The 24313-nt window shown below is 37.7% G+C and overlaps 1 protein-coding gene across 1 annotated transcript in view; it reads left to right on the forward strand.

Annotated features, from left to right (window-relative positions):
• LOC127440529 (calsyntenin-2-like) overlaps nt 1-24313 on the forward strand; it is a 367240-nt gene that overhangs the window by 182449 nt on the left and 160478 nt on the right. The window lies entirely within an intron of this gene.

The following is a 24313-nucleotide window of genomic DNA, read 5'->3' on the forward strand; positions in this document are numbered from 1 at the left end:
CTCTTTGAACAAGCGCTATGACTGAAAGGGTGAATGCCGTCTGTTGGTGTATTTTAGCATTTCTGTGTGTCAAGATGAGTGGAAGAAAAAATAGTTCTGGTGCCATGCAACAATTCGCTAATATAATTAATATTCATGTTATCTAAATAATAAGATCGCTAGTTAAAAAAAAACTTCAGAATCAATATTTTTATGTGAGGATCGATATTCTTGATACCACATCAGTATCAGAAGTATCGATACTTTAGTATCGATCCGCCCATCCCTAATGATTTGTGCATTGCCTAAGTATTGTCATTGGGCTTCACTCTTTCATTGCACTGGCTTTCTCTTCTTGTTGAACTCAAAAGCTGAAATAATGCTGAAATACACATAGGAGAGCTAGCCGAAGACTGTCATTATGATGCACATTTTGCGAGAGAACGCAAAATAAATTGCAAGAGAACGCAAAAATTTGCGAGAGCACGCAACAATTCTCAGGGAACGCAAAGTTTTGCGAGAGAACGCAAAAGCATTTGTTCATTTTTTTTTCCCCACTACCTTGACCCTTTAGGGGCTCAGTATAAACCAACACAGATGTATACATAAAGAAGATAAATAATTGAAGAAATAAAAATAATTATATAAGCAGATAAGGAAGGATATACACTTTTTATTATTAATAACTCTGCAAACTGGAGGTAAGGGACCATCTAAATACATGGTAAATTTATTGGAATTATTCATCTTCAATGTAGTATTACTGACCGATACTGCCGATCCCTATACGCATATTACACAGTCTGCGTAGTGCACCTGCTCCCTACGGGCGCACCATCTTACCCTAGGGGGGCACCCGAAACTCCTCAGGCTGCCGTTCCTCACACATACGAACCCCAACACAGGTATACCTGACAGCAACTCTACGTTAAACAATGACTTGAATTCAGGGTGAGACTATCTCTTTGTCCAACCAATAGCAGAGGAGGGTGAATGAAGTACGAACTAAACCTACCCAATTAACTTGTGGCTGCAATAGATCTCTCCCTCAAAGCTGACTGTGATACTATGCAATCAGTTCAATTATATATATATATATATATATATATATATATATATATATATAAACTGTTTTACATTCTAATTAAATTGTTAAATAAAGAAATATTCCTGTGAGGTCTCTTTTAGGTACTGAATAAATTTGTTATGAGGCTTCATATACCCCAATCTCAAAGTATTATCTTCGACTTGTGCATGAGAGGATTGAATTGAACACTTCAAGAGGTAATTGGTGATTATAACGGTACATGTTTGTAATACTGAATATTTAGACTTGAAATTACAGCTGTAGTAGCTAAATGGAATAAGATTACTGATTAGCACTGATGGCACCTAAAAGCCCCTTCTAACTCAAAAACATCCACTACTGCGGCCTTAGTACTGATTAAAATGACACATTCGCCTCCTTATGAGACTGGGAATTGAACCAGATATCATTTGCGAGCAAAATTTAATAACATCTTAAGGTGTGTGGATGAGAATGAATTAAACTATTGCTGGTTCGGGGTCTCTTCAGAGATCCGCTGGCTCTGTTTAATTAGCTCCTGAACGTTGGCATGATTGTGAAGAACCTATTGTTACAAATCAGTTAGAAGTTTTGATGGTTTAATAATGCACTGTACATTTTCAGTTTAGTCCCTGAGTCCCCATAGTTTCTGCTAATACACACAACTTGTTATTTGGCTGACCTGTTACTTTCAACTTAATTTACCTGTTAGTATTCATCCTAGCAAAAGAGTTCCTCAAAGGAACACTTTAAAGCCTATTAGCAGCAGATATGTTATATGAATGTTGCATTTATATGAATGAATGTTGCATTTATATAGCGCTTTTTCGGACACTACACTCAAAGCGCTTTAGCTCCACCAATGTGCTGCATCCACCTGGATGATGTGACGGCAGCCATAGTGTGCCAGTATGCTCACCACACACTAGCTATTGGTGGTGAGGAGAGAGTAGAGTTATAGAGCCAATTTATGGATGGGGATTATTAGGAGGCCGTGATTGCTAAGGACCAGTGGGGGTAATCTGGCAAGGACACCAGTGTTTCACCCCTACTCTTTTACGAGAAGTGTCCTGGGATTTTTATGACCACAGAGAGTCAGGACCTCGTCCTTCGGATGAGACACCTTTGAAATAAAACAGCATTAAAAGGATAGTCTAAGATATCTTAGGCAGAATGTCTGAGCTTCTGTTTTCCATACAAGGATTTATTCAAGCTCCAGAAAAGACAAAAAAATAAAAAATAAAAAAATAAATAAATCACCATTAAAGAATCACATAGTACTCACAACCTGTGTGCTATAGTCTAATCATGGGTGGTGCTAGGGCTGGGTTATCGGGGCTTAAGCCACAATTCTGTTAAGCCCTGAATGTTTTCATCTTATAGTGATGTCAGAAGTACAAGTGCTTCTTAACAATGTCTTTTAAGGAATATATATAAGTTAATTATACCTTTCTTCCTACAGTATCGATAACACCAAATGACTCAATTCATTATACACCCACTGTCTTGTTGGCAGCTGCTCTTTGGAATTCATGTGCCGCATTCAGGAAGAGCTCTCGCGACATGCAATTGCGGCTTTGTTTCTTCTTAACATTCCTGTCTTGGTGATATATTGGAAACTGCATTGAGTTGGTCAGTCCAGATGCAGTATGTACCATAAACTTAGATATATATAACCCTGAAAACAAAAAGTAATATATACTGATATGCTCGAAGAATTTGTAAACTTTAAATCATGAGCCTGGACATTTGGGATTTTATTTATTTATTTATTTATTTATTAATTTTTTGCAAAAATCTGTTATCAACACACGATGCAATAAATCTCACAAACTTCTGCAAATATAGTAACTATATATTTTTTTCTCATAAGCACCTATTTTAGCCAGTTTACAGCCTGCTATCTTCTGAACTAACTTAAACAACCCCATGAATCAATAATGTACTCTTAATTGTACACAATGTGCGTTGAACTACGGAAAGCCAAAGGGGACAATATAGTTCTTTTTTTAATTATATTTTAGTGTAAAAATGCAGGCAATATCTAATCTTCAAACATTTCTGAAGCTGAGACAAAAGTTTGTGGGAACTTTTAGGTTCAGTAATATTTAAAGATTTACTTTATAAATGACACCTCACAGATGTAACATTTAAACTTTTATCTTAAAGTATATTATATTCTAATATTTCATAAAAGGATGGCCCCATCTGAATCCACAGAGGTCTGGGCTAAGCCCAAAAAAAATCCACTGAACCTTGAACCACACCTGATTCCATGTCTTCCGAAGCCATACAATAGCTTTCTGTGAGGAACAATGGAAATGTAAGTGGTGTTTGACTGATAATCTTCCCCTCTGCTGTAACTCTAAAAAAAAAAAAAAGTCAAGTTTCTTTTTACTTTTCTTTTTTTAAATTGTTTAATTTTTTTATTTTTTTAAACTTGACGTGTTGTGTTGGGTCACGTAACTCGAGAACCAATGGTGCTGACATCAATGACATTAAACTTGTATAAATCAGCATCTATTTGTGTTGTATGGAAAAGAACATCTTATGTTGCCTTTCATGGAAGAAAGAAAATAATATAGAATTGAAAAAAGTGAGAGCGAGTAAATTATGACAAAATTTTTGGGGCGAACTACTACTTTAATTGAAAATGTTATAGTATTTGTTTTTAAAAAAAAAAAATTTATTATTATTTCTGACAAGAGATTCAAGCTCCAAATGGGATTTCTTATTACACAAGGAGCGATAATCTCCCAAAAAAATGAATACGTTTGATTTCTGTTGATGCTTAGCGCCTCATTCTCTGTTTTGAACTTTGTATTACCAGTCCATACTCTGCAAACTCTATGGATATCCATATTGGCTTCTTACCCTCCTCCCCCTAAATTATTTTCTCTCCACTAAAAGTGCCTGGTGCCAAGTTCTGTGATGAGAAAACTAATTTTTACTCCAGTGAAAAATGATTTCCCCAGCACAGGAATGGATCAGAATGGTGGGGGCCTCTTGGAGAGCAAGTGTTAGGGCGTTGATCAAACCTCTCATGCTCTGGCACTGTGTCTGGCCCTGATGAAGGTAAGGCAGAGAGAGAAAAGCCTCCTTTCTTCCTTCCTCCCTTTTCTTTTGTGCAACATTTAATCTTTGCAGCTGCTTTTTCTTTCTGTGAAGTGAGATGGGTCTGGACATAAAGGAAGATAGTGCACATCAAAGCCTGTTGTCCTCAGGAGCTACTGAAACCCAGACACTGATCTGTTCTCATCTGTGTGAGAGAGTGAGAATAGATGAGTGCAGCATCTTTCCACTTCTTCCCTTGTCTTGGGCTTTTTTGAGATGATTTGCCCTGAAAGCAGCTGAGATGCTGAGAGGAATGAGACAATGGGCTGGAGAGGGTCACTAGAGCCTTTTGATTGTTGGCAAAAAAATGAACGAATGATTTGGGTTTGCTGTTGAGGCAGTGAGATTACACAGAGCAGGAACCAGAAGTTAGACTGTGCATTCCCTTCGGCATCCTGTGCTCTTGGAGAGTACTTTGTCAAACTTTCAAGTACTAAAAGAACCCATGAAATAAATGTAGCCAGTGAGTTGAAAATAATCACCACAGGATACAACGGCTGTAAAGAAAATAAATAAAATACAGTGGTCGATGAGGCCGTATATACAGTATATATATAAAAAAGAATGATACATTTCAGAAAAATTAAACAGTAAAATGAGTAGAGGCTAATATCCAAATGAAAATTCAAACAGGGCATTAGCCTACCCATATGCTTCAGCATACATCACCTTAATACATGCTTATAACATTCACAGCATTTTATGCATTTAACACATGCTTAAATCACTCAGAGCATTTCCCCACAACCTAGCATTGAGACCCGACCCACAAAATGGGAAATCAACGTTGCACAAATTGTATCCGGCACAAATTTTTAGTTGTATTTGCGCCGTTGCCCTATTTGCATGATTTCTTGTGAATTGGATGCTAAAATGCAGACAGCTTGTGCATGCAACACTATCAGTGAATATGTTTTATTCTTAGTGAATTTTCCCCCTCAGTTATGCATAGACACCAAGCAAATATATTCAGATTTTCATTCAAATGTTTATGCCTCACTCATTCTCCATGTTCTCCAAGTGTTAAAGAAGAGCACTCAGTGGAGTAGTTTTGGCCTTGAACATCTTTATTTACAGTACTATTATTAATTAAGTACCCTCATTATACATATTTTTACATCCTCAGATATTCTAAATAGACATATACAATTGTGCTCAAAAATTTGCATACCCTTGGAGAATTGGTAATATATGTACCATTTTTAAAGAAAACATGAGTGAGCAGGCAAAACACATTTATTTTATTTCTTATGGGATTCATATTCAACTGTAGGTTATAACAGAATGGCACAATCATAAAACAAAACATGGCAAAAAAGAAAAAAAATGAAATGACCCCTGTTCAAAAGTCTTCATACCCTTAGTTCTTAATACTGTGTATTGCCCCCTTTAGCATCAATGACAGCGTGCAGTCTTTTGTAATAGTTGTCTATGAGGCCCCAAATTCTTGCAGGTGGTATAGCTGCCCATTCGTCTTGGCAAAATGCCTCCAGGTCATGCAAAGTCTTTGGTCATCTTGCATGAACCGCACGTTTGAGATCTCCCCAGAGTGGCTCGATGATATTAAGGTCAGGAGACAGTGATGGCCACTTCAGAACCTTCACCTTTTTCTGCTGTAACCACTGGAGGGTCAACTTGGCCTTGTGCTTAGGGTCATTGTTGTGCTGGAAATTCCAAGAGCGTCCCATACGCAGCTTTCATGCAGAAGAATGCAAATTGTCTGCCAGTAGTTTCTGATAACATGCTGCATTTATCTTGCCATCAATTTTCACAAGATTCCCCGTGCCTTTAGAGCTCACACACCCCCAAAACATCAGTGAGCCACCATCACGCTTCACAGTGGGGATGGTATTCTTTTCACTATTGGCCTTGTTGACCCCTCTCCAAACATAGCGCTTATGGTTGTGACCATAAAGCCCTATTTTGGTCCCGTCACTCCAAATTACAGTGTGCCAGAAGCTGTGAGGCGTGTCAAGGTGTTGTTGGGCATATTGTAACCGGGCTTTTTTGTGGCATTGGCGCAGTAAAGGCTTCTTTCTGGCAACTCGACCATGGAGCTCATTTTTGTTCAAGTATCATCATATTTTGCTCCTTGAATCAACCACACCGTCTTTTTCCAGAGCAGCCTGTATTTCTCCGAGGTTACCTGTGGGTTTTTCTTTGTATCCTGAACAATTCTTCTGGTTGAGGCTGAAATCTTTCTTGGTCTACTTGACCTTGGCTTGGTATCAAGAGATCCCCGAATTTTCCACTTCTTAAGTGATTGAATTTTTTTTGTTGTTGTTTTGCATGATCAGTCATATTTTCAAAATCAATGCCAAAATTTCACAATTTCTGCCAGGGTATGCAAACTTTTGAGCACAACTGTAGGCTATTAGAATCAATCCAGCCTTTAGTGGTTTACTAAAGAATGATAATTTGGCTCCATTTACATATATTATCAATCAAAAGATGTTCTTATGACTATAACTTATGTAGCGGAGAGGACATAAAAGCAAAGCAGAAATCTAGGTTGTCTATGTTGATTTCTATCTATATTACACAGTGTTTTTTATTTTATTTATTTTTTACCCCAAAATATCAGTGTTATGTATCAATGTGATATTGTAATAACTGAGAATGTTGTGTAATGGATAATATAGTGTTATACTGTCAAATGACAAAGCAATTCGAAAGGGATTTTATGCCCTTTAGATAATTTTTGGGCAACATATAAAAAGCCTATCTAATCAGATCTAATAAGATTGGCAGGCACTGTTGGTCTTAGAAAGGTTGGGAGTTCAGAGCACTCACAATAAAAAGTGGAGGGTTGGCTGATGCAGGTAATACGCTACCCGCCGAGCTCATGCCTTTGTTGCAAATCTTCAGTCACTGTGCTCAGTGGTTGCATTCATTCAGCAAGCCGGCTTTGATCTCCTGTGGATGGAGAATAAAGGGAACAAAAGTTTTTGTATATTTTTTCCTTTGTGTGTTTTCTATTGTTCATCATCTCTAGATTGTGTTTGTGAAATTAGCAGGTTGATTATGGGAGGGTTTATTTCTATGGCAACATGTAGAAATGAGTGTGACTCAATTGGGTAGAATGTTATGATCAAATCACTGTGTTAGTGGCTTTGTCAGCTTTTGGATACAGTCTGGCATTAACATGATCAAGTAATTGGCATGTGTTATTGAGGTATTAGCTTGGCTTTGAGAGACTTCATTATTTGTGCTTATTTGATTTTTTTTTATTCAGCAATTTGAACGTAATCAAGTTTAAATTTGTGGCAGAAAAAGAAACCACAAATTAATAACACAATTTGGGCAACAGCATGAACCAGCATTGGATTTATTTGCATATTTCTAAATTTTCAAAGCTCTTAGTTAGTTATTACAAATTAATTTCACCCTGAAAATGTTTGTAAATTATTACAAACATTAATTAAAGTAAAAGTTTTCAATAAATCAACTTAATTGCATAAATAATTTTATAGACCTAGCATTAATCTGGAAGGGATGGTTTACCCAAAATGAAAATTCTAACATCATTTACTCACCCTCATATTGTTCCAAACCCATATGACTTTCGTTCTTCAATGGCAGTGGTTCCCAAACTTTTTTATACTGCGGCACCCTTTTATAGTGTTTTTCCCCCATGATAATTAATATAATTAATAATTTTCTTTATTTATCACACATTATACATTTGCACATATACAGTGAAATTCTTCTTTTTCACATATCCCAGCTAGGCTGGGGTCAGAGTGCAGGGTCAGCCATGATACGGCACCCCTGGAGCAGATAGGGTCAAGGGCCTTGCTCAAGGGCCCAACAGTGGCATCTTGGCGGTGCTGGGGCTTGAACCCCCGACCTTCTGATCAGTAACCCAGAGCCTTAACCGCTGAGCCACCACTGCCCCATGACACCCTAACTACTGAAAAAATAAACAAATAAATAAACAAATATGTGATTGAAAACACTCATTTATTTAAAAAGTTGAATATTGATATAAATATTAACAAATACATTAAAATAATGTAGCCGTCAATTGTTTCTCCTAAACATTACTTCAAGTTTTTAAAGTTATTATTCAAAACCTAGTAATAAAATATTTATAAAATAGAGAACCGAGTCAAGAGTGCTTTACGTTTTTGTTTTTTTTAGGAACAGCAGCAATTAATCATTTAAAAATTGTGATTTAAAAACATTTAAAAAAGTGATTAAATTAAAAATAGAAGAACTTAAATGTACTGTGTGATTGTTAGATATACATTAATAATGATTCAACAAGTCAGAGTTTGACTGAAAAGCAGACCTGTTATTAAAATTTGTTAGGCTTAAAGCTTCTGAAGTTATCCAGCCAAGGACGGTGAGTGATTTTCTCTTTTTCTTGTCAATATTGTTGTTTGATTAATATTAACGATAGGCTTATAACAACAGCAGGGCTGCATTTAAACATTGCACAGATCGGATATTTAGAGATTTTTGTTGTTAGGCAGAATGGAAGGGATTGACACTCTCAGTCACAATTGAATCTCATTATATGAAAAAAAAGAGCAAAGCAACATTTTTCAAAATTACTCCAACATTTTGTCAGTCTTATCATTTTTGCTGTGTGTGATTATAGAGCTGGAAGAGATTGTGGCAGAGGCTAATCACTGTAGCAGTCTGTCCACCCACAGCAGCAAAACATGACATGCCACAGCTTCTTACCAATGTCTTTGGGTGAAATGTAGCATCTTTAAATTCAGCCCTAACTCAAGTTTGTCTTGAGGTTTGTAGACTTGGAACACATGAGTGCAGAGCCAATAACTGCGCTGGCATTCAGTTTTGTGATAGAATCCAGTGTTTGTCCATGTGGTGAACATATGAAGAATTTGCACTGTAGGAACATTCAAAAGAAAATGAGTAGTCCATCCTAGAAGAAAATTGTACACAGAGGCTACAGCTTCAGAAAACTCAGCCTGTTTTGGAGCTTAACCTTTCATAAATAAAAAATAAAAATAAAAATCCCTCAAAGCCTTAAGTGCCACAATTCAAAACACATTATTTGTCTAAAGGAATGCCTGGTGTGGTCTTATATGGATAAATCTGTGGTTTTCACAGCCATAGGTGTTTCATTAAAGCAAAAGTGTTTTTTGATGCTAATACTGAAAATACTTTCTTGTACTTTCTTTTCCTTATAGAACGCAAATGGAGATACTTGGCAGTTTTTTAGTCTCAGTCACCATTCTCTTTTATTACATCTTTTTGCATACAATGATAGTGAGTAGTGAATGAGGCTGTTGATCTGCCTAACACCCCCTTTTGTGTTCCAGTGAAGAAAGAAAGTAATTTGGGTTTAACAGCATCATGAGGGCAAGAGGCGTGACTGTCTGTTTTGACGACCAATGGAAGACAAGGGGATTTTTAAAAATTCCGTTTGCTACTGCTAGAGGCACATAAATTGCACACTTAACCTTTAAAGGTGCTGTAAGTGATTTTAGCATTCTGAAGCTTTTGTGACTGAGCCATTTAATTAGCCACACCCCCTCATTCCATAACCCTGCCCTCCAAATATAACTTTGAGACCAAAACCAAGCAAAAGAGCAGCATTGTTTGTTCATGTGGCTGTCAAATTCAAGAGTTGCACAATAGCACCCTCAATTGACAAACATTATGAATCATACCCTCAATGATCCGCTTCAAATACAACTCTATGAGAACAAGCAAAATGATTGACAGGTGAAAAGCGTCAATGTCCGCTATCCGCAGATACATTTTTGTTTGCTGTTTACAAAGTCTACAGCTGTCGCAGAGACTGGTGAGATATCTCAGATCACTTATTTCATTAATATCTTTAAGGGAGCAGGAAAATTGTTTTGCATACTTATCCATTGCTTACAGCACCTTTAACTGAATTCTGAGGGCACAAAGTTACAAATGCAATATTTATTGATTGAATAACACTTGAAGCTCTCTGTGAGAGATGCTGACCTTCTCCCGGACATAATGTCTGGCTTTTTCTCTTTTCTCAAAAAAATATTTAATATAATTCTTAAAAACCTCATTAATCCTTCTTTTGAAAAAAAAAAAAAATGCCAATTTCTGAACTGAACAAGCAGAGAGCTTTTTTGGATCACCTGTGTGGGCTGGTATAGGAACATGAGTGCATGAGTTTGATATTTTAATTTATAAAATTAAATTGAATGATTTTTCATGGGTTAGAGGTTAATAATCAGGGTTTGAAATAAACACTAGCCAACCTGCCAAATGTGGGTAAAAATCGGCAGTGGCGGGTCACTCCACTCTTACTAGCCACTTTTGTGGGTGACATTTTCAGGGTTTTTCCTGCATTCTGCGAATGTTGGGCGACTCGAGCTGCTGTTGAAGCAAATGTAACTGAATTCATCATGCGTTCAGCGCATTATAAGCACTAAATATGCCTCTCATAACTTACATGTGCACCTGTGTAATTAAGTGGCTTTTGCACGAACCACCAGAGCACACATCAGCCTGCTCCAGAGATAAGATCGGCAGATCTCTGAGACAGAGCAGTGACTCAGCTGAGCTACACTTGATATCACGGTGGCCGGACAAGACCATAAAACTTATGGACCCATTTGAATTCTACAGAGAATGTCATAGTATAAGGCGCTATATGGAGGAAGTCAAACATCTTAAACTGCTAGACAGCCCCAACATTATAAACAGCACTGACGTAAAAAGGAGACAAATACACAACATCAGTTTTTAAAATACACATGATCATCTTTTCATATAGACAAGTACAATTTAGAATGAAGGGGGTTAAACTTCATGAATTATGAACAAATTGTTGACAAAGTTATCCTCCTGTTCTATCCTACTCCTGTTCTGACTGACAATGTTTGCCTTCAGATATTCTAAAGTTGACTTATATCATTAGGCTTGTGTCCTGCTAAATGTTCCTGTTTGAACATTCTCGTTAAAGCAAAATGTCCAAACAAATCCATGCAGTAACAGTCTCCTGTTACCTTCATCAAGGGATTTTGGCTAGTGAAAATGCTGAGTGGCTAGTGACCTTGGAGCACTACTAGCCGAAGTGGCCAGTGAGCCAAAAATGTCATTTCAACCCTATTGATAATACATTGCTGTTCAGTCAAAAACAATGCTGCTTCGCCACTTTATTTCCACGATTGTTTTATTTCTAGATTAAATTAATGTCATTATTTCCTGCACATATTCTCTTTGATATTTGATGAGAAATAATAGGTATGCTTTTTTGACTGAAGCTACTTAGCAGGAAGAAAGAGACAAAGGTTGTTAAACATGTCCTAATAAAATACATTTATGTACTGTATTCAGTATATCAACTTAATTATGCTTTGTGCAAATACATAACCATGTAAAAAATAGGTTAATATGCTTTGACAGTTTTCAAAGATGTAGAGATCATTGCAGAGGAAGTTAACAGTGTGAGATAATGTAAATTACAGGTGAACAAAACCATTTTGCTCTTAAGTTTAAGTTTTAAATACTACTGTGGCAGCGGGGGCGTGGTCGAGCGTCCGTCCAGAGAGAAAGCAGTAAGGGCAGCTGCCTGTAGCTCTCTCCCTCTGGAACTGCAGCCTCCAGTGGCCTTTATCCCTCTCGTCGGCTTGATTAGCCTGATTATGGGCCGGGCGTGCGGCATCATGCCCCGGCCCCGCCCTCCTCCTTACCACAACTACTTACTGGCTGTCACAAAGACAATGTAAAGGTAAATTGTGCCTCTGGATGGAACATAGAGAAAGCTTTGGGAGAAAAAGATGGGTTTGGCTCATATTATTTATTGCAATTACATTACAGTGAACATGACATATATTTTTGGGGTGAAATGATAGCAATTTTTTTTATTTTTTTTTTGCACCAAAACAGTCACAATTTAGTATTTCATGATCATTTTCAACAGTGTCTTTGGCCCTCTGACTGAAACACTCTGTTTTGGTGCCTCTTCTCACAGTGTTAACGTCCAGTGTTATGATTGGTTAACATATTTGCATAGGAAATCAGAATATATGCCCTGCAGCAGTGCACTCCCCCCCCCACTAAATATATGTTTGAAACTTACAGTGCATCCGGAAAGTATTCACAGCGCTTCACTTTTTCCACATTTTGTTATGTTACAGCCTTATTCCAAAATGGATTAAATTAATTGTTTTCCTCAAAATTCTACAAACAATACCCCATTATGACAATGTGAAAGAAGTTTGTTTGAAATCTTTGCAAATTTATTAAAAATAAAAAACGAAAAAAATCACATGTACATAAGTATTCACAGCCTTTGCTCAATACTTTGTTGAAGCACCTTTGGCACCAATTACAGCCTCAAGTCTTTTTGAGTATGATGCTACAAGCTTGGCACACCTATTTTTGTGCAGTTTCTCCCATTCTTCTTTGCAGGACCTCTCAAGCTCCATCAGGTTGGATGGGGAGCGTTGGTGCACGGCCATTTTCAGATCTCTCCAGAGATGTTCAATCGGGTTCAAGTCTGGGCTCTGGCTGGGCCACTCAAGGACATTCACAGAGTTGTCCCGTAGCCACTCCTTTGTTATCTTGGCTGTGTGCATAGGGTCGTTGTGCTGTTGGAAGATGAACCTTCGCCCCAGTCTGAGTTCCAGAGCGCTCTGGAGCAGGTTTTCATCAAGGATGTCTCTGTACATTGCTGCATTCATCTTTCCCTCGATCCTGACTAGTCTCCCAGTTCCTGCCGCTGAAAAACATCCCCACAGCATGATGCTGCCACCACCATACTTCACTGTAGGGATGGTATTGGCCAGGTGATGAGCGGTGCCTGGTTTCCTTCAGACATGACACTTGCCATTCAGGCCAAAGAGTTCAATCTTTGTTTCTCATGGTCTGAGAGTCCTTCAGGTGCCTTTTGGCAAACTCCAGGCAGGCTGTCATGTGCCTTTTACTGAGGAGTGGCTTCCGTCTGGCCACTCTACCATACAGGCCTGATTGGTGGAGTGCTGCGGAGATGGTTGTTACTTCTGGAAGGTTCTCCTCTCTCCACAGAGAAATGCTGGAGCTCTGTCAGAGTGACCATCGGGTTCTTGGTCACCTCCCTGATTAAGGCCCTTCTCCCCCGATCGCTCAGTTTGGCCGGGCGGCCAGCTCTAGGAAGAGTCCTGATGGTTCCAAACTTCTTCCATTTATGGATGATGGAGGCCACTGTGCTCATTGGGACCTTCAATGCTGCAGAAATGTTTCTGTTCCCTTCCCCAGATCTGTGCCTCGATACAATCCTGTCTCAGAGGTCTACAGACAATTCCTTGGACTTCATGGCTTGGTTTGTGCTCTGACATGCATTGTTAACTGTGGGACCTTATATAGATGGGTGTGTGCCTTTCCAAATCATGTCCAATCAACTGAATTTACCACAGGTGGACTCCAATCAAGTTGTAGAAACATCTCAAGGATGATCAGTGGAAACAGGATGCACCTGAGCTCAATTTTGAGTGTCATGGCAAAGGCTGTGAATACTTATGTACATGTGATTTTTGTTTTGTTTTTTATTTTTAATAAATTCGCAAAGATTTCAAACAAACTTCTTTCACGTTGTCATTATGGGGTATTGTTTGTAGAATTTTGAGGAAATAATGAATTTAATCCATTTTGGAATAAGGCTGTAACATAACAAAATGTGGAAAAAGTGAAGCGCTGTGAATACTTTCCGGATGCACTGTAACTCAAACAACAAAACTGTATAAATAACAAATACAACAAAATCTGTGAAACCACCCAATCAAAATGGCTTACTTTTACACTATGTGGCCAAAAATTTGTGCTTGATGAAGATTTAATTTCAATGCTGTTGGCATCAATTTCCACTTTTGATGCAATAACAGCTGACACTCGTTTGGGAATGCTTTTCACTACACTTTATGGAATAACATGGCTGCAAGTTTTGCTCCCTTTCACAAGAGCATCAGTGAGGTCAGGCACTGATAATGGGCGATGGGGCCTGGCTCACAGCTGGCATTCCAATTCATCCCAAAGATGTTCAGTGGGGTTGAAGTCTGGGCTTTGTGCAGGTCAGTTAAATTCTTCCACACCAGATGCAATAAACCATTGCTTTATGTACCTCGCTTTGTGCACAGGGGCTTTGCCATGCTGGAATAGAAAAGGGTTCTCCCCAAACATGTGGTCACAAAGTTGGAAGCACACAGTGCCCTAGAATGCTATTATATGGAGTAGCATTATGATTAGTCTTCACTGGAGGTAATGGAGTAACTAAATTTGTTAATTATGTAGCCAAGTGGAGAAATTTCATGTAATTTAGCTCATCATAAATTGGATGTGGCCTCTTTAAGAGTTTTGTGACACCCACTTTCTCTCTACAAGCAAACGTGTTACAAACATGTGAGCAGGTTAGAACGTGAGAGCATGTATTGTGCAAGAGAGCTCTCGGTTTTGTTAATTGTTTGAGAATTCTTTGGGTAAATATACATTTTTACACAAAATGCTTATAAACTGCATTAAATATGTGTTTACAAGAGTCAAATGTTAAAATTGAGTGTTTGTTATGGATTATTTTGGAAGGATGCATATGGATTGCATGTGTGGAGTTTGACCACGTTTGTGCACACATGCAAGAACTGGGTATGTAAATGTAATATTAATCACATCTTATTTAATTATTTATAGCCCATAGTGTTTTCCAGTTTGGTGAATAAGTGTAACACGTGTTATATGTGAAAAGGTGTAATGAGAATTCTATTGTTTTAAACTGTTATACATGTCCTTAAAGCCTGGTTAGAAATGCATAAAATGCTTTGAGTGATTTAGGCATGTGTTAAATGCATAAAATTCTGTGAATGTTATAAGCATGTATTAAGATGTATGCTGAAGTATATGGGTAGGCTAATGGCACTTTTACACTGCACGTTACGGTTCGACACGACTCGACTCTGCTCGCTTTACTTTTCTGAGCTTGCTTTTCCACTGCAGTTTAGTGCAGTCTTAACGTGGGTGGGATTATAGGCTGATCGTCATAGTTGCACCACCTCTACTGCCGTGACATCATCTTAAATGTGACACAAACACACAACAAAGGAGCAATGGAGGATATCGAAGGAATGGTGTTCTTGATTCTCGGCATGTGACTGTTTTTCACAGCAAGATGAAAAACTTTGTTTCAAAAGAGGCTGACGGCAGCAAGACAAAATACCGCTAAAAAACAGGATAGTTTGGGAAATCATACACCAAAGCACAGACGCGGACATGACTGTGTTAGCTCGACGATGCACGATGGTAAGCTAACCTGCCATCTAGCTTATAGATTCTCTCTGACCAATCAGTGATCTGCAGGGTTTTGACATCACATTTATTATCGGCTCGGCTCGCTTGGAACCTCGACCGAGGTGGTACTAAAAAAAGTACCAGGTACCAGGTACTATCCACAGTGGAAAAACCCCAAAAAGCAAGCAGAGTCGAGTCAAGTTGAGCCGTACTGTGCTGTGGAAAAGCCCCATAATTCTCTTTTTTTCCTCTTATTTGGACATTAGCCTCTACCATATTTAATTTTGTTGTATTCGTTGAACCATATTTAATTCTGTATTTCATTTCTGTTTTTCATTTTACCATTTTTCATTCTTCAAATAAGTATGAAAACACTATATATATATAATTTCACAATTTCTGCCAGGGTATGCAAACTTTTGAGCACAACTGTATATGTATGTATGTATGTATGTATGTATATATATGTATGTATGTATATATATATATATATATATATATATATATATATATATATATATATATATATATATATATATTCCCTTTCTTCAATACGACCCCATCGATTGCTGTCCTTTTTCTGAGACAGCCATCAGAATACAAACCCAAAAGTTATTTTTGTATCCTGAGTTGTTTCTTTGCAACTCACCGGCTATATACTTTTGGCTATATAGTGTAGTTGTCTCTGCATATTAAGCTGGGAAAGGAGAACATATATTAACATAGAAAAAAATGACACACTTCAGATTTAAGGTACAGCCACATTTTACAAGTTTACTTTTTGGGGCTACAATGTTATCAAGGCTTTGCAATGCTCTCAGGAGTTTGCCCTCTGATTTACTGTTCAATCTCTCTCTCTCCCTCCCTCCCTCTCTCCCTCCCTCCCTCTCTCTCTCTCTCTCTCTCTCTCTCTCCTTTTGCTCCTCAGAATGACTCTCTGTCTGCTTGATTCTCATTCCTAGAGTGATTATCATTCTTTCTGGGTTTTTTTTCTTTAGCTCGCTAAATTATCACCATCGATTTTCCTCACTTCTATTGTTGCATGGCCCCAGTGTGCGGGGAGTGATAGCCCTCTAATGAAGGTGTGTGTTTCTTTGCCAGATGCATCATTAAGTCTTCTGGAATGCCTGTGTCCAGTGCGGCCCACTCATTTCTTGCACATTAACCAAATCCTATGTAAGAGATTCTCAGTTAAAGACATTGTTCCATCTCTGTCTTCGTGCTGTCTCATCAACGAGCATCACACCGCTACAGTGAATACAGACGATTCCTGCTGGAACAGAAGTCTTAAAGGGTAGTTCACTCAAAAATGAAAATTGTGCAAGTTAGGAACTGACAGCCTCTGTCACCCTTCACTTTCATTGTATGGAAAAAAAAAAACTAGATTCATAATGATAAAAGATAAGATATAAGATGCTCAATATAAAAAGATAATAAGGCTAATATTCTACCTAACATCTCCGTTTGTGTTTCACGAATGAAAAAACGTCTTAGGGATTAGATTTGTTTGTTATTTAAATTTCTTTTTCACACCCTACTGATATTTTTTAATCATAAATTTAACAAAGTTTATTAAGGTTTATTCATAAAACAGGAAAAACAAAAATGCTAATGAAGTAAAAAAATATATATATATATATATATATATATATATATATATATATATATATATATATATATATATATAAATATATATGTATATATATATAATTCTATATAAAGAATATAAAAATATATTCTTTAAAAACAAGTTTTAGCTTACACTATATTCTCTAGTAAATGTATTTTGTCTTGGGAATGTTTCAGTATTTTGCTGAAAAACAAGACAAAACTACTGAATAAGAGTTTTTTTGTTTCTTTTTTTTACTCAGATAAAGCAGAACACTGACATCATAAAGACATCCGATCTATTTGTTGTTCAGCAGTACCACTGATCACAAATAACAAGCACTGAGCCCAGTCACAATAGCCGTGAAGCTCTTTGAGGGATCTGGATTTGTACATCTGTGCTAGAGAGCTGTGGAAAAAAAAAAAAAAAAAAAAAAACTTGAGCATGTGCTTTAAACGTGACAGTGAGAAACTCACAGACTTCGCCCGTAGTGAATGCTGAAAGACCTGTTCAAGGATAGCGCATTGACCCAAGGCATAATGCATACAGAATGAATTAATGAAATGTGTAAGGGTGAATCCAATCTGCTTTTTCTTTCCCCTTTACTGTCACCTATTTGACTGGGGGACCATGGTCCTGACAGGCCAATTAGATTCATATTTGCATATCTTTTTCGCTTCGTTTGCCTTGTTCATAGTGGCGTACAATAGGCTAATAAGGAGGTAGAACCTGTGTTCAGCAAGATTCATTCTGAATGCTTTTAAAGTATGACATTCCTGTGCTTCCCCTCCACCTCTGACTGGGCATGAGCACGGACAGATCTAATAGAATCTGAATCCTACAAAAACAAATGAAAACACATTCCCTTGTTTTTTCCTCATGCTGTTTTTTTCCACCTTCAGCACAGTTGCTGTTCCATCCAAAGTCTTCGCGACTAACATTTACACATGCCATGACACAGAGGTAATCTCACGCTCTCCACTCGGTTGAGACATCCAGGATAAGCACACAAACGCACCATTGTGAGTAAAGAAACAGATAAATACAGATCTAAACCGAAACCAACCAGGCTACGGTACTGCGTTCCTCCTACTCACTTGTAAACAGCGCTGCTCTTCCGGCTGTGATGCACTTGCCTCAGTTCTCGTGTGTTTCAAATGCCAATACGATTATGTCATGCGCTTACTGCAGCAGAACGGAAGCATGATTTAGAGTTAAAAAAACCTACTTAAAAAATTTCCCTTTTCGCACCAAAAGTGATCGGTTTGCTTCAGAAGACATTAATTTAACAGCTGGTGTCGTATGGATGACGTTTATGATGACTGTCTGTGATTTTTGGAGCTTCAAAAGAGAAATCGCCATCCAGTTGCATTTTAAGGAACGACTGAGCTAAGATATTTTTTTATTTTTCTTCAAATGTGTTCTAGTGAAGAAAGAAAGTCATACACACCTGGGATATCATTAGGGTGAGTAAATATTGAGATAATTTTCATTTTGGGGTGAACTATCCCTTTAACATCATAATTCTCCAAAGTATGCGGCAATGTAGAGCGTGTTAGAAATACTAGTGTGGATGAGAGGCATAAACGTAGCAAAATCAGTTACTGACAAAAATTAGTGTGGATGTATCTTAAAGTGCTAGTACTGTCAAGCTCCAAAATTAGTCCATGTGACTTGTGTGCTATATTCCAAATCTTTTAAAGCCAAATTATAGCTTTGTGTGTGGAGCAGACTATTTTTAGAGAAAGCAATTCGAGACCCCTCCATGAATTCAGTCCCATGGTCTTTCCCCCCACCAAGCTTCATTTGGGTAATCCTGAAATGAAGCTTTGTGGGGGGAAAGACCATGGGACTGAATTCATGGAGGGCTCTCGAATTGCTTTCTCTCAAAAGGGAACCTTTCCTCACCTCGGATGGCACACAGGACAAATAATAATGGTAAATTGTCAAGGACTAGGTCAGAGAAACACTCTTCACGACTGAGGCGTACGAATTATGGGGGTAAAGATACCAGTATGCTCTTCCCCAGGCTTTTCAAATATTCATGACCTTCTTGTAGCACTACAGAGGGCACAAAAGCAGTTCGTGGCCTCATACATAATGAAAGAGTAATGGACATTCATCATACCTTTTTTGAGACATAGTACTTAAATGGCTTTAAGTGAAATCGAAAAGCCTTGGACAGCACCAGGCGCTGTGATTTCGTTCTTTTTTCTAACTTTTATTATTTTCTTATTTGAGCAACATATCTCACTGATGAGCACTCAGGCCTGACATTTCTCAATAGCTGAGCTTAAATATTCATAGGATGACTTATCAAACACTAGCAGCATGTTAAATAGATTGGTGATAGATGACAAATTGGAAAGGAGGTATCATGTTTAGTGTCATGTTTGAAGAGTACTGTGGTTCCATGATGACTAATGCTGAGAAATATCAAACGGCGGGCATTTTTACACCCATTGGACAAGCACAGCAACATTAATTTCACCCACAACCAATACTGTTCTAACTACCCTGTTGAAAAAAAAAAAAAAAAAAAAAAAAAAACATAACCACCTTATGATGGGTTTCTGGTTTAAGATAGTCTAGTTGGTGTCCTAGTCTGGCCATGCTCCTTGCTTTAAAACCAGCCTAAGCTCATTGGTTGGTGCTCAGCTGGTTTTAGCTGGGATGCCAGCTGGTTTCCAAGCCTGACCAACTTAAAACTGCCCAAAACTCCTGTAAAACCAGCCAACTGACCAGGCTTAGACCAGCAAACCATCTTAGGCTGTTTTTTTTCCTGTAGGGTACTGTAACTATACCAGTGCTCCCAATTGGATCATTGGGGCAGCTTCATAGTTCACAAATTGCTAGGATGTCTAGCTCATATATGCAATTAAAGCTAAATACCTATAACAATAAATGGTACACTCATTACAATTCTAAACATGTGAGTGCTAATTATACCAAAATCCATTTACATTAAAGCTTATGGAATTATGAGATTTAGAGGTGTGGCCAGTTGGCCATTATTGAATGTTTCTTCTTCCATAAAACAAATTAGACCAATTGCATCCATTCTGCTGGGATCGTTTAGAGGAGGACAGGGAATCGGCCTTGAAATAAGATTCCCCCACATCGTTTAAACCAGAGGCTAATTAATGCCTCTATAACTGCTTCCCCCACCTATTAAACATTTGCACATGTGGACAGACAAGGTTTGGGGTCAATTACAATGGTGTAATTATTGTAATTGGCTCATTTCCACCCCATTACCCTTCTTTATGTCACCCTTAACATTTTGTAATTTGATGTGCAAATGATCATGGAATCACATTGATGAATGATGCAACAAGTCAGAGAGGGTGTACAGTCATTAATACTGTAGGGAGACATGCTATCTCAAGCAAAGTAACAGTCAATACTTACCTGTTGTTGTTTAAGGGTTCCAGAGCCTTGTTTTCATAAAGTGTGGAATATAATGTTTTAATGGCATAGACAAAAGTTGTTTTATCTAGATAACTGCCTAGATGCAGCATTTTAAAGGAATATTTCGCTTTTTATACAAGCTCAGTCGACAGCATTTGTGGCATGATTTTGATTACCACAAAAATTAATTTTGACTAAAAAAAATCGAGGTTACAGTGAGGCACTTACAATGAAATTAATTATTCTGTTGACTCGTGTATTATTTGAGCAGTAAACTTGTTTAAATAATCATTTTTACGGTGGTTTTAGGGTTTACGGCGTTACCACGTCCTCATAGCAAAGTTGTAAAATTGGATGTACTTTACATGTCATGTTAAACCATGTTCATCATGTTAAAATCAAATCATGTTAAAATGCATATTGTTTACTTCTTGTGGCTATACTTAGCTATACTATAGCCAAGTTATACTAAACATTAAATATTTTAATGTTTACGGATTGGCCCTATTCACTTCCATTGTCACATCCCATCATTGTAACCCAGATTTTTGTTTTATTTTTTAAAGAAAAGGAGAGACAAGTCAGAATGACTTTTTGTGGTGTTCAACATTATGCCACAAATGCTGTCGATTGAGCTTAGCTTGTACTGAATCCGAAATATTCCTTTATGGCACGATGGCATTATAGGCATATTCCTGACGTGAAGGTTGTTCCAAAATGTATGCTTAATTATGCTGCCTCTAATTAAATATTTACTATTTTACCCAATATTTGTGTGTGGTATGTATAGGGTTTTGCACCAGTTTCAGAAGGGTGCCCACTTTGTGCCTAACAGACTGATTGTTAGCTTAGCAACATGCTAACCTCAAACTCTATTGGAATCAAGTTGGGTCTCACACACAAAGTGCTATTTGTGCGCCGCAGGGAGTTGCTGCCAATGTAGATTGTTCCAAATAACAGTTAGGATGCTGCCTACTGTTTGTACATGTAGTTAGCAAAGCAATTCACCAGATTTTGGAGCAGGGCCAAAGAGTTCCATTACGGCGCCAGGGTTTTTAGTGGAACATTTTCAGTGTCTACAGACAGTATTACCTACTAACCACAGATACATCTACAAGGCTGTACGTGATTTGCCCTATATAGTCGGAAATATATTAAGAGAGTTTTTACGCTGTGGATACTTATATTCTTCAGAGCACTGTAGTTCAGTGACAGATCTAGTACACCAAGATTACAGAGTTTGTCAAAAGTTTATAGGTAAATATTCATCCTGCTTTCAAGAACACTGCATTTCATCTGAAAAGTTGCAACAGTCTATGATCTTTCAGACATACACAGAGACAAGTGGATACTACTCTTCCATCACAAAAGGGACAGCCTATTTAGTTATGTTCTTATTTTCCTAATTTGTAGTTTTCAGATAAATAGTTTAATCAAGGCATATCAGATACTAACAACTTCAATATTACTGTTTTCAAAACATGTCCATCACCAAACTTGATTGTCAAACCGGTCTTCTCAGCAAAAGAGCTTTTTGTTTGTTTTTGTTTTTGTCACATGCCCTTGACTGTTCCTCTGCATTCTTCCCTTTTTTTAGAAGGAAGTGACAAGGCGAGGTGAGTGTTGCTTTTGAAAGGCAATGTTAATGAATGACAAAGCAATGTATGAGTGTGTGGGGAGCCATCAATCAATGCCCCATAAAATGAAGTGAGAATCAAAGCAAACGTATACTTACGGGCACTTTTGCCTTTGAAATTCTGAATGGGTTGATTCCTTCTCAACAATACTTTGTAACAAGAAAGGGCTTTTTTCACACTGGGGCTAACAGCTTGTCGGGTAAAGACATTTGGTCTTTCTTCTCTGATGATGTTGACATTTTGGAAAGTGCTTTTGTCCACGGTGGTCCTTTTATTGTTCCGCTCCCCCAGACACTGGTGAAATGCTGTGCACCTTCCTTATGTCGTGCAGTTTTGCCCTTGTTGTACCATCTTACACCCTGCAATGACCCTTATGGGTCACATGACCTTTCACTGCTGTTTTAGTAACAAGCTTCATGATCAAGAAAGGTCAAGCCATTCAGGGATCGTGGAGACCTTTGTAAAGTGCCTTAGATCTGGCTTGTACCTCCAAAATCCTCTAGAATGGCCTGTATTGAAGCAAATTGCTCTCTGAAATTTTAAAAGGGCAAATGAAAGTAAAGTACCCACAAACTACCATTACTTTATTGGGCTTGAACCTTTTTTGGGGCAAATGACATTTTACTTCAAAGAGCCGTTTAAAAATCCTTCAACTGAAAGTGTTGAATATGTCAGTCACTGAAGTAGGATTCTAAAACGAAACCACATTTATTTTTCGCAGTGGATGTGAACTTTTTCAAGACTTCCAGGCACATTTAAAATACTTTTTCAAACTTTTTTTTTCTAAGAGGTGTTTGAAAGCCAAGAAATGTGCTGGAACATTTGGCATGGTGAGAGGCACCATTCATATATTTTCCAGTACTGTTAAGTATCCAGGAAAGTTGACTTTGGCTGTGAGGAGGCTTATGGAATAACTCTCTGGCCTTTCATCGCTATGCAGAGAAATGAGGCAAAGCCAATAGTGACAGAGTCTTAACTCAGGATGCTAGGTGTAATTATTCTCTTTGAGAATTGTAATTCAAACTAGCTCTACTGTTTCGCCAGACATACTTTTGCACTGATACAGCCGTTGCCCCTGGAAAGAGATTCAACAGCAAAGTAGACCTCTGCCCCCTGGTCTGTTTTTACTTCTGAGATGAAGATCCAAGCTTTACCACTCAGACTGTCTCTTTCCTTCCCTCTTATTTCTTGTCTTGAAACCAGTTTTCACTTTTCCGTTGCCATCCTTGGCTTTTGCGATTCATCTGCGAAGCACAGAAGGTTTTTTTTTTTTTTTTTGGTAATCATGACAGAACAGTTGCTTATTAGTAGTCATCTCACCTACAGTCTCGTGGCTTTAGTCCTAAATACCACTGTGTATCACTAGCCCCTTAACACATGCTCCCTGGTAAATTGCAGTAAAACCATTATATTGCCTATACTATTAAATGTACCACATCTCCTATTCACATATGTAAAGGTTTCTGTATTTTTTTTTTTTTTTTTCAGTTTTGTGACCATTCACACATCAGCACCAAAATGGCAGGAAACTCTGAGATGTAGTTAGTTATTTTATCAGTCGAGAAATGTCTTTGCGGTTTTAGGCTGGATTGCACTAAACCACTTCTAATATCTGAACAGCAAAATAAAATAAAAAAAATAAATAAAAAAAATAAAAAATCTACATATCGCAAACTTACTGATATGTAAATGGATACAAACAAAAACTTGGCATCACACACTAAATGACTGAGGATCATTCTAGTTATAAAGTCAATCTGATGACAAGCTCACATGGAAACACATGGCCCCATTCTAGGATACTCATGACACATGTAGGGTTGCAACGTTATGAGGTTTTCACGGTACGATAACCGTATCAGAAAATATCACGGTTTCACGGTTGGTTGAGCAAACACTTTATTATAATTGAAACTTGAAACCATTATTTTTTTTTTTATTATTGAAGTATCCGTAAAAAAAAAAAAAAAAAAAAAGTCTCCCTTTTGAAAATAAATTGAATAAATAAGAAAGCTAACAGAATTATAACAATAAACTGAATTATAAACATGATAAAATATAGCTTGTAAATATAACATGTTATATAACTAAAGAATGTTAGTTTACATGTTAGCATAGCATGTTAAATTAACTACTAAATGAAAAAATCATCAGCTGTGTGAGCTTTTAAAGTAATGTCCTATGATCATTAACTATTAACATATACTGTAGGTGCGTGACAGCGCAGCCAGACTGCTCCTGTCTGTACCTTTAACTCAGTGGTTCTCAACTGGT

Source organism: Myxocyprinus asiaticus, chromosome 5, assembly GCF_019703515.2.
Source record: "Myxocyprinus asiaticus isolate MX2 ecotype Aquarium Trade chromosome 5, UBuf_Myxa_2, whole genome shotgun sequence".
In the NCBI taxonomy this organism is placed as follows: Eukaryota; Metazoa; Chordata; class Actinopteri; order Cypriniformes; family Catostomidae; genus Myxocyprinus; species Myxocyprinus asiaticus.